At 33.4% G+C, this 19,374-nt stretch overlaps 2 long non-coding RNA genes across 11 annotated transcripts in view; one reads left to right on the top strand and one right to left on the bottom strand.

The window, feature by feature from the left end:
• Positions 1-19,374, top strand: part of LOC148626379 (uncharacterized) — a 93,793-nt gene that overhangs the window by 29,606 nt on the left and 44,813 nt on the right. The window contains exon 1 of one of the 10 annotated variants that reach the window (XR_015920056.1): positions 17,679-17,711. The exons of the other annotated variants lie outside the window; for them this stretch is intronic. This is a non-coding gene — a long non-coding RNA (uncharacterized LOC148626379). Of the gene's footprint in view, positions 1-17,678; positions 17,712-19,374 lie in introns of those variants that run through there. 10 annotated transcript variants of the gene reach the window in all.
• The window catches only part of LOC148626381 (uncharacterized), a 30,646-nt gene continuing 20,388 nt past the window's right edge, over positions 9,117-19,374 (bottom strand). The window contains exons 2-3 of the long non-coding RNA XR_015920062.1: positions 10,785-10,863; positions 9,117-9,384 (exon numbers count right to left, since the gene is read on the bottom strand). This is a non-coding gene — a long non-coding RNA (uncharacterized LOC148626381). The remainder of the gene's footprint in view (positions 9,385-10,784; positions 10,864-19,374) is intronic.

Consider the following 19,374-nt stretch of genomic DNA (forward strand, 5'->3'; position numbering starts at 1 on the left):
ATTTAATTGCCCAGAAAATATCGCTTTTGAAATGCACCAGGGGTGAACTAAATTGTAAAGAATATGGGCAGTCCATACATGACTGTGAGTCGTAAGAAGCATTCAGCGAGCGCTATTGTTGATTGAAATATATATTGTAAAAGTCAATTCTATATCAAATGATTGTCATTATATGACAGGGATTTAAGTGATGTAACCTAAATTAATTCCATTTTGGGTCAGCGGGTATCATGAAATTGAAAATTTATTTCTCAATTATCGAATTATTTTTTTATTCAGTAGCAATCACGTGGGTATCAATATTTTGGCATTTTTCTTGAAAATATTATGACAATTTTACCAGATTTAGAAATATTGGCAGCGACCATGAATTGAATGAAAACAGTCGTTATTTAAAAATGTATTCTTTATTTACTCGTCACTTGATTCACATGGTCTAGACAAACCACCCAATGCTAAAAATATACTGACCCCTTATAGTAAAATAAATAAATCTTGCGTCTATATTATAACATCTTTCTGTACACTGAAAATACAAAAATACCGAAAGATGGACGTACAAAAAGTACTGCAAAAATCGAGTTATGATGTACATTTACACACACCAGGCGCAGTAAAACATTCCATAAGTGTTGAACCTCAGAAAAGTATCATAAATACACCATCATGTAACCAGGAAAACTCCATTACCATTTTGCACTTCAGAACGCATTTCTCTGTTCTAATCTATACGTGTCTTAATAATTTATAGTTTTAAAGTACATCAACAGTGTTTTGCATATATATTTCTATTAAGGAAAATCATTGATAGAACAATTTATTTTGCTACCATAGCGACATGTAATATATTGCTCCCTAATATGTACAGACAGTCATAAATAATGGAAGTTATTCCAACGGTAAATATAAACAAAAGACAAGAAATCCAACAAAGATCTCAGATTGATAATAACTTGCTAAAGCTCAAGTTACTGACAAATCTAGATATGTCATCTGAAATCTATTGTTCTGACACTAGCCGCCATTTTGATATTTGCAAACCAATGAAACAAAACACCACAATCTAGATGGCACAGGGCTTACCGATAATTATCTCCCCTAGAAAACGTAGATAATGCCTTTGTTTTAGTCCGTCGTTTGCCTTTCATGTCACGAGATGTGATACCTATGATAATTGTACATCGTGTAAATCTACTTTTAAGCGTAATAACTAGTTTTTCGCCCATTGTTTTAGTTCTGCTTAATGATTTTGGGAATTGATAAGCGGTTTGACAAACTTCGTTCCTCAATTTAGAGATAAAAAAAGTTGCATCGCTTACCTCCATGGTGATTAAAAAAAAAAATAGGACCAAATGTTTTTTCGTGATTGTCATCTTCCGTTTACTATCTTCTTCCTCTTATCATTGTACATGTCTATATTCTCTTTATCTCAAGAAATGAGCAGTGTTTACATTTAAAACGCACGGCACGTGACCGGTTTATCTGACATACAGTATCATATCTGCATGTGATAGTACGAAACTTAGTACTCAGCGTAAGAAACTTCAGAAAAGCTTTGATAAAAGTAGATTCGAGTGTTTATTTTAGTGGTAATGGGGACATCAACGCACGTGAAAGAAATATATATATATTGATGAAATACCGATAACGGATAATTTAAATTAAATAAAGCAATATTTCAAAACTGATTGCCATTAAAACAATTCAATTTCAAATGGACCGAACAACCATAATTTGTAATTAGAATTATTATTTTATTTTTTCAGTTAATGGAAAAGTAATCACATATTCCATTTCTTGCTTTCCTTTCCATTTGCACTTGTTTCGGTGAAAATTATGATAACCACATTCACACACTGGAGGCGAATTTGTCAGATTAAAGAGCGATTTGTTTTTAACACATTTTCTCACTCCCATTTAATACTCGTTTCACTTAGTTCTACTTGTTGATTTGTGAAATTATTTTTATATATGGGCATATTAGACACCTGTGTTCGTTTCTTTGATGTTCGTCCGCCTGGAGATTCATCCACTCGTAAATAAATAGCGGAAATAAATTCACCTTTTATGTATCTTGTTGAAATTCAAATTTTGGTACTTCTCAAAAATTTTGTGTCCTAATGCTTTCATTAATCACAATTCTGTCAACCGTCATCGAGAAAACGACCTGCTAGGAATGAAATACCCATTACATGGCCTTGTGTTCCGAGAAATATCCCAATAAAACTCAACCTGAAGACCATTTAATGATTTTTACATTAATCGGGGTGTTGTTGGTATTGGGGATGACATTGGCAATCCATTGTTTTCAACCAAGTCAAGGAACACATTATTTTCGGTTTCCCAAGCTTTTTGTTCTTCTTATTGTCAAATAAAGACTCTATAGATGATCGTGTTTTTTTTGGTTAAATTTAACTGACTAGATTCAACCAAACAAGATAGCTGACCAATATCTTATTGTGTTTCATTTAAGAAAGTTCTTGGAAAACACTGTCTACTTTGGTTCCAGACTACATCTGGAGGCTACTTTCAAGCCATGACGTTTCCATTTTCCTTGTTCCAAATTGTACACACAGATCACAATCTCTTGAAATGAATTCTGCAAAGCAGGTGCGAAAAATATGATATTTCTTCGTGATACATGTACACTAAAAGTTACATATCTAAACTCTGTGTACTTTATGAGTGAGACCCAGGACCAGATTTACTCTGGCTTCAAATGATTACTAATGGCTTGCATGTTGTAACGAGATACCTGTATTTTGTTATGAAACCAAGGCAAGTCGTACCTGTGGAACTTTTTGTAATGATACAATTGATTACATGTTGATAGTGGAATTCCATTTTGTAGAACACGAGCCGAGGGAATTCTACACGAATAATATGCCCGCGACATCGTTAATTTTTCATTCAGTTCCCTGTCCCAAGGTACTCTATTTTACCATATGTCATTCAAAACTATTGTAGTCCTTTCAATAGACTCCCAATTGTAGTCTATAAAATAGAAAAATAGAGGTATTCTCTTCAGCAATTAAAGGAACAAATATTGAGATGTTCGACAATTGTAGTTAACTTTGCATAATGGCGAATTAAACTGGAAGAAATTAAATATTAATATTCTTTCTGCTTTTCAATAGTACACGGTTAGAAGAAGAGATAGACACGGGAGTATAAAGTGGACCATTTAACTCGTAAAATACACTGCTTCATTAACTTAAAAGTCCTATTCTAATTCTTTGTGATTTATACTGATTTGTGTTCATTATCCTTGGCAATTCTATTCTCCTTTACGATCATTTGATTGTATGATAGAAAAAATAAACAGAACTTTTTATATGAGCGAAGGACATTTTGAATTCCGTAACAACATTTTTTTTTTATAAAAGGTGATTCGTTGTTTAGACCTGTGATAAATATTATAAATTTACGGTGAAACCATGCTTAACCATACCAAATCCTTTAAGGATTGCTTTTGTCATTTGAACTGCCGTCAATGATAATAGAAAAATTAGTTATTTACTGAAATGCACCGATGAAAGTAAGAAAAAAAAGAAAAAGGAAGAAAAAGAACAATGAAATAAGATTCTGTATTCCAATCCTGTTCTTGTTCACATGAACTTGCGCAATGAGTTCCCAATTCTGGTGCAATTCAAACACTTAGGGAAAGGGATTAAGAATATGTAATTTGTGCGAAAGTATGCTTCCTCTCGTGACCACCCCTTCATCCTTTATTTTTAACTATATATGTGATTTTACGACAAAAAAACTGTTACTAAAAGGTTGTAATGTTATAATAACTTCGTTCGATAGTATTAAAGAAATAGATAGATATTGATCAATTATGGACTTTTAACGAAGTCAGTACGTTGTATATGGACCTGTTCAGATTGTATTGACCGAGGACAATCTAACAGGTCTCTATATAACGTATCGATTGAGTGAAAGTTCTTAATTTACATATTGCATATGTAGATACTGTATTTTCTTTTTGATTGAGTGAAAGTTCTTAATGTACATATTGCATATGTAGATAATGTATTTTCTTTTTGTCTGCTTCGTCTGCGCCGCTTCCTCCATGATTGGCTGAGAGTAATTACGGAACAGAACGGTTTATATCCGGATCTAAATTTAGAAGTATAGCGTCAATATATTTAAAATAGAAACAAGGCTTCATGTACGTGGAATATCCTTTGCATCACATGATCATAATAACCAATGAACAAAGAAGACTGTAAACCATATGTAATATATATACAGATATGAACTTCGACGTCAGGCGTTCGCATTTCGAAAGTATAAAATAGATTATGCAGAGCACCATGTTCTAAAAAAGGGAAAATGAAAAGTTGGACTTTCGCTTGCTTCCCGTAAACAGGAAGCTTACATGTCCTACCACTTATCAAGACCACGTATCTGTATCAGCATTACATTTTGTACAATAACCACGACCAATTTACTGTCATAAAAACATCGGTTTTAATACATGTCTTACGTCAAATTTGCCTGGAAATGGTGATGTATGTTCAGAACTGAACTCGGGCCACAAAACATTTCATACATTTTTTTTATAAATCGACCTGAAATAATTAGTGCAACAATTACCAAACGAAAACATTCAGCAATTACAAAAACTTAGATTATTAAAATAATTGCTTTCACCAATTAATCATAATTTCCCGTCTGATAAAGCCTCTCATAATAGATTTACCACCAAGACAACATAATGAGCCCGAATGTCATACATAAAACCGATCATGTTTTTTAAAGACCGCGTAAGGATAGCCTTAATTGCCCAAAATTGTGTCTTAATAAGAAAATCTCTATTAACAGGATTTTGTTTTTGTGAGATAGCGGCCTGTACATTCTACCAACATGACTTGATAAAAGTTTTATCCAATCATTAACGAGTTGAAAATTGTATTCTTTGGTAATTCTCGATCAAATAATAGACCATGCTACGAACAATTAGACAATTCATTGAATTCCATAATTACGACATCCGCAGATAAAGGAAGTTAATATAAATTACAAATTCTTCGTGTTTTCACTCGTGTGAAACGAAACATAACTGAAGTAATTTTTAAAAAATCAAATAAAGTAAAAATTCCATTTTATATATAATAAAACCTAATAAAATTTTATATCTATAATGATACATCAGAAAAACTCGCTATAAAAGTATATTAGAAACAAAACCTGTTGAATTGGAACCGGGAAACTCATCATGTTAGTTAACAAAAGCTGTTTTCTCGTTTCAAATGCTCTTTCATTAGACTCGACTTTAAATGTTTAGTAATTTATTTATAAGTAGTGTTTAGTTGAAAGTATGACGCCTTTATAAGGCATATTCTTTTGAAAATGTATCGTATACACGCGTTTATTATTCCTCCACAAAAGATACACCGATACTATCGCATATAGTTATAGTAAAATCCCCTTTTTAATAAATCGAGACGACCTACTGCCCTACAGTTTTCACACAATGCTTGTGTATTTCGTTCCTTTTTAATAGTTTTCAGTGGTATTTCATTCATAAATATTGAAGCTCTATTATTCTGCAAGTTTCAGTGTGTTGATTGTGACCATTTCAAGCTTATCAGAGGTGCTGAATTGATTCAGAACATAATAAAATTTCACAGTGTGGAAAGATTACACTGTCTGATCAATGACGGGGTATAGAAAACAAATAAAGGGAAAGTATATCTCAAATAACGAGGGAAAATAGTTGTAAAAAGGCTACGTGAAATTGTTGACAAACTTTTATTCTAAACAGAAATTATGTGTGGTTTCAAATTTGGAAAAGTATCAAAATTGAAACTGTTGATGATTAAATTTAAATCCAGATCGTGGCCATTCAGCAGTATGTCGACTGGTATGACGTAGAACATGTCTCGTAAAATAAAATATCGGCACTTTGAAAAGGAGGGGTGCCAGCAGGGGTTCCTCAGAAAAGGGGGTGCTAGGACATTATTTGCCATTTTTGTTGAGTGACAAATTTTCAAATGAAAAAAAAGAGAGGTGCCAACCCCCTCCCCCGCACCCCCTGGATCCACAACTGACTATGGATTATTTTTTTTCTATTAAGTAGAGCTTCAATTTAGCTATTCCTAGACAACATTGAAAGGAGCATGGTATAGTCCATGTAATTTGGAAATAGTTGTACCGCAGAAATTGAGCATGGGAACTGACTTGCGCTAAAAAAATCTTGGTTTAAACCATCATTTTCTTAGGAAAAGTCTGGACCATTGCGATGGTTTCCAACCTTCCTCTTGATATTGCCATTTGTTATATGGACTTTCCCTTGTGAATAATGCGTTTGACTATTGCCTAGAGTTTATCAGTTCGGTTGTTGTCATCACTCTTCATTTACATATGTCTAAATCTAAACAAGAAACTGCTATGACAAAAGCAGTCAAACATTTACAATAGTATTCCAATATCTGTACTCTACATAGAAATGCTTTACATTATGAGATGAAGTGTACAAATTTTGGCGGGAAGTTTTCCTGTCCTTTTTCATAGCGAAATTCGACTACAACTTAGGTCTTTAAAATATCTACCATCTTTGACGCTGTTTTTTTGTAATGTAGCTTAGACAATCTGAAGGGATTTTTAGGAAGATATTTTTTGTTGTTGCGAAAGTTATGCATGCATCACATTGCCTGCTTTTGTATCATAAAAGAGTATATAAAACAGTTAAGTGATTTAGGGGCGATGGGGGCAACCCACTTCCATATTTTATTTTATTTAACTTGAATTAAATGTTAGACTATAAGATCCATATTTGGTTCAGATTAAAGATACAACGTTCCAATATATGTTACAATAAATAGAAATTATTGTTAATAAAGATTAATATAAATTACTGCCATTAAAATACAAAAAAAAAATACTTTGCTCATTTAATTTTCATTGATTACTTATTAGATTTCAGAGATAAATTTGCACAAAACATCGTCATCAGGGACTGTCACAAATGCACTTTAATAAGTATTTTAGACCTGTAGACCCAAACTTAGTTAAAAAAACTTTAAACGGATGAAAACGAATACTATCACTATATAATGTTGGAGTTTCCGTTCCTTGTTGTAAACCAACTGTGGGATAGATGTCCGTACGTCTGTACGGAAACAAATTTAGAAGGCACCTATGTTCTGATCGAATTTAGATCAATTTTGGTGGGTTTATGAGGTACCATTTGTTCTCTTGATCTTATCACCTGACTATTTTGGTCATGAAACAGGTTGATAGCCTGTTGCTATAAAAACGTCATGTCTTTCTTTTATTTTTTGTTTATTCAATATTTTTATAGCAGTTAAATATTTTTTTAAAACAGATGCCCTTAAAATAGATCACATTATGCAAGTTAATTTACAAACGATCGTAATTAGCTGTATATGGTTTGTGTAAATACAAATACTGAAGCCATGTGTTGTCAAACATCATCATTAAAATTTCATTGTTTATATCGTTAAATACTACAGTATTTCGCATCATTGACTGTTTATCAGCTAGCATCCCATAATCACATGCTGTTAAATATTAAAATGTATTGATGATGAAGGCATTTTACAAAAAAAACCCTCAAATTTTCAATGATCAGAAATTCTATCGTTAAGCCAGGAAATATAAATTATGTACTTTTGATCACTGTCAGAAATGCTGTATTTCTTCTAATTTACAGAATAATAAAACTTCTTTGGTTACAGTTCATTCATTTTTTTGTTACAAAAAATCATGATCACGATTAGCACAGAGATCGTTGTTTCAGTTTCTTTTCTTTTTTTTCATCGACCTGTACCTCAACGCTCTACAATTATTGATATTACTCATACGAGGTGCGGAAGAACCTGAAAAAAACCCGCAAAAGTGTAAAGAGAGAAATTATAAGAAAAGAGAAAGAGAAGAGACTATAGAAGAGACGAGAAACAAAGGATAGGGGCGGACCCAGACACTCTAAAAAGGAGGAATGACAGCCGGGGTTCCTCAGAAAAGAGGGTGCTAGGACATTATTAGCATTTTTTTTTGTCACCTCCTCTGGATCTACCAGTGAAAGAGAAAGGAAAGAGACGAAAAAAAAAGAAGAGAAATAGAGGGAAGGGAAAAAGACTACAGAAGAGAAGAGAAATAGAGGAGAAGTAGTGAGGGAAAAGAGACTAGAAGAGAAATAGAGGAGAAGAGAAAGATATTTGAGGAGAAGGGAAAGAGACTAGAAGAGGAAAGAGATAGAGGAGAAGTCGAGAAGGAAAAGAGACTAGAAGAGTAATAGAGGAGAAGAGAAAGATATTTGAGGAGAAGGGAAAGAGACTAGAAAAGAAGAGAGATAGAGGAGAAGGGAAAGAGATTGTAGAAGAGAAGAGGGGTAAAGGAGAAGGGAAAGAGAAACTAAGCTAGAATAGAAAAGAAGTAGGGGAGAAGGGAAATTGACTATAAGAGAAGAGAAATAGGGGAGAATGGAAAGAGAAGAGAGGGAAACCGAAGAGAAGAGTAGAGTAGAGTAGAGTAGAGTAGAGTAGAGTAGAGTAGAGAAAAGAAGAAGAAACGATTTTTATAGGGCGGAGCTGTTTATTTGTATTCTTATTATTTTCTAAAAGAAATCACCTTTTAATTTGCAGAGTATATGTAACGTTAAAAACTCCATACCATCCCACAGTACATGGATTAATATTATTATTTAAAAACTTAAGTTAAAATTAAAACGTTAGGTATGTTCATTATTCTGTCTCATTGCGCTTCATATACATTTAAATGTCAATAAATTCAGGGTTTGCATGCGTTCGTGGTATAATTAATGTTTTGGAACCCGAGCTCCGATCGTATCAGCCATATATTATATCAGTTTAACGTTCTTCACCACTGGTTCAGTAAATTTCTCACGCCTGTTCGAGGAAGACTCCTATAGCTTATTTTAAACCCAATTTTGTCAAAAATGTTACCGGTTACGGTTTTCCATAATTTCAACGAATTTAAATCTTTAAGTTTTTACTTGTTTTTGATTAATTTGGCCCGGTTCTCTACCCCTGCGCCGGTTATATGCCAGAGAAGATTCTTTGTTTTTTCTTTTCAAATATTTATATGTGTACGTACGAAATACATTAACAGGAATCAGCAGTAATTAAATGCAGTCTATTATTTATTGCTATATTTAGAGTTTGATTTCACGGGTAATTTTCCAAAAGTGGGTTTCAGTGTCATATTTCTATGTAAAAATTTGATGACAGTTATTTCAGATGATGCACATAATCTTCTTAAACGTTTTTGAGAAAGGCGCAATCAGTTTCTTTTGAAACCTGACATTTCATGGTTTGGAACTTCTTTCACGAGCTTGAATATCCTGTCCTATGTATAAGTCAGGGATTAGTCCACCCATACTGCGTGGTTATCCTAAACGATATAAAGTCAGAAAAAAAAATAGATTATAAGTCCTTGTATGGTACATGACGTAGTACATGTACGCCACAGTGACATTGTAAGCCCTTTCAAAGTGCTTGCAAGGGTTGTGTGCAGTTTGGATAGGTATTTAATTTTCACAGGTTCGGTATTTCATGACACTAAAGTAGCCGCCTATCTGGTTGAATACGTTTCCTGATAAGTCAGTTAGAAATATTCTACCATTGGGTGAAGCAGTGCTTTTCGTGTTTAGCACTTCACCCGAACGGCATATAAAATTGAACCACATTTAAAAATACATACGATCAGCTGCAAAAATATTGTAGATGTTTATACCATACATTTTGTGTACTGTTGTATTGAAACTTAAGTAATAAAACCATGTGAATTCATAGAAAAGGGGGAGTGAAGAGCTAAATTGACAGGTTCAAAGAAAGAAAAAACATTTTGGATAAAGATAAATACTGCATGCATTTTATGTGAAATTTGAAGACTGATTCAGCAGCACTGATTCTTCATTCCTACATTTGTGGATGTTAAATGGTGCCACTTAAAACGGAGAAACCGAGGATTAATTTCCAGGAAACTTCGATCTACATATATAAAATCGATATTACACTGAAAATCTGCAAAAAACAAAAAGAAACCAACAAACAAAGAAAACCAGACACACAAGCAAACAAAGAAAAACTATCAACAACAAAAACAAATAATGCAGTAATATTTTAAACTAAAAAGAGGTCGTTTTAACAGTTCTTAAATATGAAGCTTTTATTCATGATCTGTTCTTCAACATTTAAAGGAATAGTTCCTCGTTATCAAATATTCTTCCTTATTTTTTTTCTAATTTTCATTTTGAATGGTGTGAATCTTTTTTTTTATTTCGATGCTGATCAAACAATTAATTGTATATGATACTGAACTTGAGGAAATATTCATACATTGTAAGAATTAACCATTAACACCCAAATCGACCCATATATTTCGTCAGCCTTGGACGTGATCGACACCGGTACTCGGAAATTTTCAGAAAAAACCATCAAAATATGATTAGAGAAAAACTCTAACGTCAACCCTTTGACACCGAATTCCCGTGAATTGAGGGTGTAAATGGGTGGACAAGAAAAAAAGAGTTGCATTGAATATTTAAGGAGTTAGACCTAGGGTAAGGGACACAACTCTTAAAAACTATTGGAATGTTTGTATTCAGCATTTAACATCAATAATATGTAAGCATCTAATTAACTTGGATTCATTTTATCCTGTTTCAAACGAAAGCTTGAGAAGCTTTGGTGACATTGAATATAATACAAACATATCACTGATTTCATGAGTTATGTCCCTTACCCTAGGTCTACCTCCTTAAAAAAACTGCACATATTAAAGTTACTTACTGTTCGTTAGCCCAGTTTAGTTCATTTGTTAGATTTTGTGATTGATTTCTGTTTTTGTTTCCCAGCAGACGACTTCAATCTAAAATACATATAGTTTGACGGCTATATTCTTTGCTTGCTTCTATTTTCGGAAGTATCAGTCGCTTATGAGTCGAAAAGGGTAAGAACACAAGAATGATGTCTTCGGTTGATTATTTGCATTAAAATCTTAGTTTTTAGTGTTTTTTTTAATCTTGTCAGCTTTCTTACAGCCTATTGGCCTAATTTCATTAAAGTACACAGTATCCTGGTTAGGGTTAAGCAATTTCACGTGACCCACCGATATATCACATGACCAGGCCAATATCTTATGTTTTATGATAGCTTGAAATATCATTACTAGTAAACCATGGTCTTTTTTACTCAACATTTCACTATTAATAGTCTTTCCTATCCGCACAAAAATCTACCCTTCTCATATTTAATGACGCAAATCTATTATATTTAAACGAGAAACATGGTGCATTATGCAACCATCATAATGTATGATAATTTATTTACTTTTCAACAATGATGGGAATTGAATACAATAATTTGTATTTCAGCACTTAACTGCACACTTTTCAAATTTTTAATTTTTTATGCCGAGTCATATGTTGTTCTCCGTCATATAATCTTCTAATTTCGCGTGGCTGTAGGTGTTCAAAGTGATGATATCTTGTCTAATTTTATTAAGAAATTCAAAGTCCATTCAGGAATATTTTTGCTTAAAATATGTTATTAAATCTATGGTAACAGATGATAATTTTCATCATGGCGGTCTCCCTCTCTACACTAATATTTTAACATCAAGTAGAAAAGAAAATTTTGTAGAATGAATGTATTGTCAATAATTGTCGAAAGCTTGGTCTTTCCTTACACGGAAGATTTTTTAACGATTTCATCCAGCAGAAGACAATTGTAATCTGTTTGTGCACTTTCAAGTTGATATCGTAGGATATTTATAGTTATGTCTCACAGATTCACGATGATAGCTTATAACTTTGTGGAAGGCTGAGAGCCGTTAGCCGGCTAAGAACACAAGCTACCCACCTCTTTGTGTGCAATTGTAATCAACAAGATGCAGAAAAATTGTTGAATATATTTCTTACAATAATAGAACATTGTCTAAAGCACGGACCTACAAACCGTCTTGCCCACAACGTCAACAGGACTCTACGTTTAGCTTTCGAAATTTGGACTACCACAATTTTAATGTATAAACCAAACAAAATTTAGTTTATTTTTAATTCATGTACCAAGATTTTTTACAAGTAGTTCCCGGATTTTACAACGCTAACTAACTAAAGGGATATGAAGCTTAGTAGGAACTGTGATCTCGGATTTTAGAGTACATCACACTGAACAAGAAAACCAGGGCTATGAAAATCCAAACCTGTGATACAACATGTTGGTTCAAGCATATTCGAAGGGTTTCGTAGGAATTTTCACACACAAAAATGCATCCGAAAAGCAAACCGTACAAAATCTGTATATGCATTGTGCAAGTACTGTTCTATTGCATATGCAAATGTAGAGTCAGCCCCGAAGGAACACTACATGACCACCCAACTATTTCCCCAGAAAGATACCCATGGGGATCCTCACGTGACACCTCATATGTTTTTAAAGGGTCGTTATAGTGGGCGATTACTTCTGGGTAGCTTGGATTGAATTTCTACATGAATGATCAACGTAGTCTTAAAACTGACACACCTTAACACAAAACTGTTTATCATATTAATAGGTCTCCTGTGCACTTTAACATAAAACATGGATAAAGTTTCCACCTTATCGACTCTATATTTTTTGTAATGCCGAAAAACTTAAGCTCAAATATACATTAAGAATATTAAGTAGCCGTGATGCGTAGAAGTGTTCCAGGGTTCTCGCTATCTACCCTGTTTCACGAATTCTTTCGGTCTGTCGGGTTCTGTTCGACTGAATGAGCAGCCCTGATTATACCCTCAAACCCTCACGTCATTCCGTCAGCTGATATAATTCATTGGGTACATTTTAAACTTCCTATCACGGTTTCCAACAAGTGTCAACTTTTACATTTGGAAGCTTCTATTTTTAATTTGTATTTTAAATCAGAAATGTAAAAGTGCTTCTTATGGTGTTTCTGACTTATTGGTTCTTACTAATTAGTTAGATTTATGAATGAACTTTGTGATAGTTGGTTTATTGATGTAAGTAGGTTACAGAATATTACAGAAGGTCGAGATATTGAAGTTTAACAAAGACCAATGAATTAACGTTCCTTTGGCTGTCAGCAAATTTGTAACAAAACGACATTTTACTTTTCCAATACAGTCAAACTTGTCTCTATGCTTAGGTGATCTTTCATGGGAGTCGAAAATGCTTTACATAGGAATATCGTAATTATTATAGTCTTTTAAGACAGGTTGTTTCTGAATACAGGTGGTCGCTAAGACAAGACTGCACACTCGAAGTAAACAGTTTTTGAAATGTTTGGAAAAGGAATATTAATATTTTCATTATAACCAGTCACGTTTAATTATTTTCAGCGTTCAGATTGGTTCTTGCTAATGGGAAGAGTACACATGCTTAACTTTAGAATTGCAGACAGTTCGTCGAAAATCATTTGCATTTTCTGTTGCTAGACATAAAGTGTCTGCACTAACACCTGTCTCCTAGTATGGGCCATTTTAGTTGAAATAAACATTGTTTGCCGAGTATATGCATGTAGTGTTGTTGTTTTTTTTTGTTTTTTTTTTATATTTCGATTCTTTATTATTTATTAACAAACTTAAATTTCCCTATACTTTCTTTGATTTTTTTTATGAATGATGACTTGCCACCCACTGAAACTAAACCCAGAATATTACAGAATAAACATAATTCTTTAACTATTGATAGGTTTTGTAAAGTTGAAGTATATCATTGAGATATTTTTTGGCAGGTTTGGTGTGATTTGTCATAATTATCTAATTTGAATCTTTCTACCGTCAGGGGCATGAACTGAATCCGAAAGGCGGAATGATGCATTATTGTCTCACGGAAGTACCCGTGTCTGATCGTATCGCAATCTCGACTTTGACCAATCAATTTTATTTGGGTCAGAGGACAAAAACAATATTACAACAAGGGATCACAGGACAAAATGGGGTCGTTAAAGCCATTACTTTATGGTTCTTTTAAGATATCATAGGAACTTTTGACCTGCATGAAAACTTGATATTGTAGAAAAGCTAAATCAAGGATAACAACATTTAATACTATAATAATTCAAGAAGCAAAAAAGCAAAACCCCCCCCCAAAAAAAAAAAAAAAAAAAAAAAAAAAAAAAACAAGGCAAAACATCCCCCTAAAAAGGGAAAAGGGAGAAGAAACGCAGTCTTGAACGACTGTACAACTGACAGAAAAGAGAATGAAATGGACACTCAGGGTCCACCAAGAACTTGGGAGTATGGACCAGGCGCCCTGGAGGTATTGGCATTTTTCTTTTTTTTCTAGAAATACTAACCAGATTACTGTATAACATCGTATTATTTTTAAAGGTGTGGTTCACCGCTTATGTATATATCGAATTAGATTCTTACGGAGTTTCCTTTACGGTTGCCAACAAGACAAATTTTGGAATCGATACAGTTATGAAACTGATTTTTTAATGTGTTGTTGATCTAAACACTATCAGTTTTATAAGGATCATTGCATTTTATGTTCCACTACACAGAAACTGACATTTTAATGTCAGTTTCTGAAAAAAAACATTGTGTTTATGTGTTTCCCCACACATAAACTGACATTTTAACGTAAGTTTCTGAAATGGCCATTGCGTTCTGCGTTCCACTACTATTCAGAAACTGACACTTTAACGTAAGTTTCAGAAATGACTGTTGTGTTCTCTCACTCCGTGTACTAACAGTCAAGATTACATCGCGAAAAAGAGAAAGTATATTTCCATTTAGAAGCGACCTTTGCCATCGTTTGTTCTGGAACACAGCCTCGTTGTTTTGTTTTTATTTGAAATAAAGGCGATTCGACAAATGAATCCTAAACGTGACCTTAATTGGAGATGACTGTAATATTTGCTCAGCTTGAGATATGGGACGAATCGAGACCCGTCTGAAAAGCCGACACAAATGAAGCAGAAATCGTTGTTTTAATTGCATCATTCAAGCTTTTTATCTTCATGCTTAAAAGATAACTGTTTGTGAACAGAATCTAATATCTTTTCAACCATTGACCTCGATGTTTCACGATCTGACTCTGTTCGTTTGGTGATATTATCTTTTTATACATCAGCTGCCCAAAAGCCAAGGGGAGCGAAGACAATTTTAAAATTACATCCCAATACATGTTCTCGTTTGATTTATTGTTTTGTTACATTTTAAGCTAATCAAATCAGAATTTATTGGGAACATACAGTCCATTTGATTCTGTCAATAGGGATTTTATTGGGTCTTTGTTAGACATTCATATGTACAAGTCTTTTCATTACGCATTTAGAAAATATTAATATTGAGATTGAATTAGAATACACCATCACATTCTCTACGACGTGTCATCATTCAAACCGCATTAATTAAAACAATTCCACCAAAATAATATCCTAGATTGAGGTAGTTGTGGTTTACGCAATGAAATAACTCATTTCTCAAAATTTCATGATACAGAAACAGACTACACACTAATAAGTAAACTAGCCAAAATAAACGGTTTTTTTTATCGTACCGATGATACAGCGGATTTTGTGGCGTATTCACGACCAACAGTGTATCAAACCCTCGATTTTTTTTATCCTACCGATGATACAGTGGATTTTTTGCCGTATTCACGAACAACAATGCATCAAACCCTCGATGTTATATTTTTTTAAATCGTACGGATGATACAGTGGATTTTGTGGCGTATTCACGACCAACAATGTATCAAACCCTCGATGTTTTATTTCAGTTTTGTATTTTGTGTTAGCTTTTCTCGTTTTACATTGATTTATGTCACATTTATAGTATTTAATGAGTTACACATCGTGTAACAACTGCTTTTATGCCTCGATCTGTTGTTTTCCTAAGTATCAAGTAAACGCTTGTTTCAAATAAGAATTTTAATTGTTTTTACTGCAAAATATATATATCAGCACATTTCTTCGTCATATATGGGCCATCATGATATGTTAAACAGCACTAGACTTTAATTCCCAAATTTGACACCGCTGTCGATCTGGGCAGTCAAGTGTCAAGGATTTCAGGGAAAAACTGTAGCTTGAGGTTTTCACTAATTTTTCAACACGGTCTTCCTTGTTAGACATGGAAAAGCAAGGTATAACACTTCCTATTTACATGTATGACTATTTGACCATCTTTAGAGTGCAAATAAACTCACTTTCATTTTCATCATTTCTCATGAAGTTTTAGCTGTTTGTTTTGAACACGTCAAAAACTCGGAATGTTAAAATTACGAAAGCGATCTTAAAAATGCAATAATTGTACCTTGTAAATTACGTATTGTGCATTCGCTTCAATGAGCGGTTGCCACCCTGAAATTGGGACAACTGGTTAAACTAAAGTGATTTTACGCGTCAACTTGAATTGCATAATTCGAGAAAAAAATGGCGACATTTGGATTCATATACAGCCATAAATAATAATGTAGTTAACCCTAATATGTTCATAATTAATTCTTTAAACACTATTCATAGTTTTATTAATTTACATTCCGCTGTAACTTTATTTAGAGGAAAAGAAGACATAACATGGTAGCATTAAGCCAATGGAACCCATCATCTTTTTAAATGTTTGTTTATGTCCATTAATTTTAACATTTAAACACCCCGCTTATTAATCTTACGGTTTCATTGCCCTTTATGGTTAGATGCCATCGTAGATTTCTATGATTTATTTATCTAAAACTAGACCATATTAGTCTCGAGCAAATAAGAAGAAAAAAAGACCTGCTCTTTGTCGCCCGAGGTTACATACAATCTACTTCCGTCTGCTTACTAAACTGTTACCATAATATTGGTAGAACGTTGTAATTTAGCTACCCACAAAATTTTTTCCCCGAAACCATAGCCATGTAATCTTAATAATTGTCGTACCATGGGTTTAAAACTCCTACGAGTGATATAACAGTTTCTGGGTATGTAAATAGAAACCATGAAACCCAACTTTTACAATCAAATGCTGTGCTTTACACGTGAAGTCGAGTGGTTTGGTCATTTTTATGTTTCAAGGGGGGTCTATCTATAGTTTCAAGGGGGGTCTATCTATAGTTTTTGTGGCTTGGCCAGATGACTGTTCAGTCACAAACAAACCTTCGGAAATGTATAAGGTGTATACATGCCTACTCCATGTTAATATTATTAACTCTTAATGAGTGCTGGACTTAAAAATGAAATCTGGTTGAAGGCATTTTAAATGTTGGATACCTCACCTTCATTGCCTTTAACAAGAAACGACGTATTATCAACATCTTCTAAAAAAAATTAAAAAAATATTCGGACTAAATTTGTGAATACATATCTTGTATTTTGCCCTGTACCAACTATTAAATTTTACAGGAGTTTTCCATTTAAAAGTTCTGCATCTAATAATAAAATACAAAAATATCAATCATGAAATATGTACGCTGTACACGTGTTTCAAGAAGTAACATCTTACCAGCGGCATTATAACCAAATGTTAAGAAAACTCAAGATTAAAAAAATTAATTATTATATACAAGAAATCAAGCAACGAAGAGTTCTACCAAAATATGTCAAGAGAGCTACAGCAATGTTGCCCCATGTATAAAAATGTTCGTATATACTGTTGCATGATTGAAGCAAAATTATTTATTTACAGTTTCATATAATTTTTCAGATGGCCATATGTTATCTAATCTGTATATGTTTTATTTTTGTTTTAGGTAAGTGAAAAAAATCAAAGTTTACAGTAAAAGGTAAAAAACATGATTGTCTTTCGTATTTGTAAAATAGACTACGACACGCAGAGAAAATATCTAGCAATTGGGGAACAGTTGTATAATTTCATCATTTGATATCCCAGCGGATTAATTCATTAGAGTCTGATCGTCTTTTTTTCTCATCAGTATTATTATAATTCTGGAAAATTAATTTGTTATGAAATACAAAATATATTAAAAATTCGATTACGCAGCGGGTTCCGAAATCCTTCTGACCCTAACTTTTTGTTCTCCGAGTGATCTACCCCTGCATCAACTCTTTGATCATCGAGGAATGAAAGTTAATGCCAGTCTCTCGAAAGTAACTACTATGGTATCTTTTTCCATATTCGGTTATCGAGAGAAAAATAAATAGGTGATAAATATGTTACACCTAAAAAACGATATCTGAAATTGAAATTTTCATTTCATTAACTTCGTAAGGAGTTAGTTAAGAAAAGATTTCAGTGGAATTTACAAATTCACTGTATTGCTTCATTGATGTATACTGATAAAATAAAAATGCCCATTTTTTTATGAATAACATCTGGTGTATCATTTTAATGTAGACAAATTTCAAAGGAATACCGCTATCTCACTAAATACGTATTTATGTAACTATAATGAAATTTATCCGAAGTGGAAAACTTTCAAAATGTCACCGATGCCAAGGTCAAAAGGTTCAGCACACGTGCATGAACGTGCAAAAACTGCGCAGTTGGTTTAATCGTGAAAAATTTATACTTAGTGTTATTTCTAGTTAAGTTACAGTGAGTTTCTTGTTTTTAATCCGACAAAATACGAAGCGGAAAATTAAATTCTTAAATACTGCCCTTCCCGTGAAGAACTTACTGGCTGAACATTCAAACGTCAACCATAAAATCTACGTCTAACTTAGTGCGGCTCAGCAGCTTTCAATCAGAAACAGGGTGACATTTATCACGTTCAGAACATATTTCTTCCCTTTAAAAGATGTAAGATTTCAGTTTTATTAGTACTGTTTGTTTCTATAAAGAGTTTTGTCAACAGGTTTAGAAAATCTGCACTAAACATTCTTTTACTAAAAAAAATCTTTGTAAGCATTATGACACCCGATCTCGCCCGGTTTTCTGTCGGGATCATACTATTATTTATTTGTGAAAGTTTAAGTTCCTTTGTTTTGTGTAACTCCAGTCATTCTTAGACGGCTATTTTTTATGCCCCACGTTTTGTGACTTCAGTTATTCTTCGTCGGCTATTTTTACGCCTGATGTTTTATGATTTCAATTAGTCTTCATCGGCTGTATATTTACGCCCCAGGTTGTGTGGTTTCATTTGTTCTTTGTCTGCTGTGTTTGATTTTCCCCACGACTTGTGGTATTTTTCTTCGTCTGTTGTATGTTCGATGTCTCGTACGTATAAAATGCTTTGGTGTTCTAACAGTTAATAGTAGAAGTAGAAACCGGTATTAAACTGTCGTCAAAAAGTGCCAAAATAACGACATCCAATGTAGGAAAAGTATAAAGCAACGAGGCACGTCATCCGGTAACAGACGAATATGGCAAACAAACTGTAGCATGAACCGGAAGTAGTTTGTCTGATATACTGCAATGGGAAGGTTAACATTTGAAAGTTGTTTTCACATTATCGGAGAGCTTACAATGCATCATACTTATAACAT

This window comes from Perna viridis, chromosome 2 (assembly GCF_037379345.1).
Source record: "Perna viridis isolate PV_CMFRI_1.1 ecotype Kerala chromosome 2, ASM3737934v1, whole genome shotgun sequence".
NCBI classification, from domain to species: domain Eukaryota; kingdom Metazoa; phylum Mollusca; class Bivalvia; order Mytilida; family Mytilidae; genus Perna; species Perna viridis.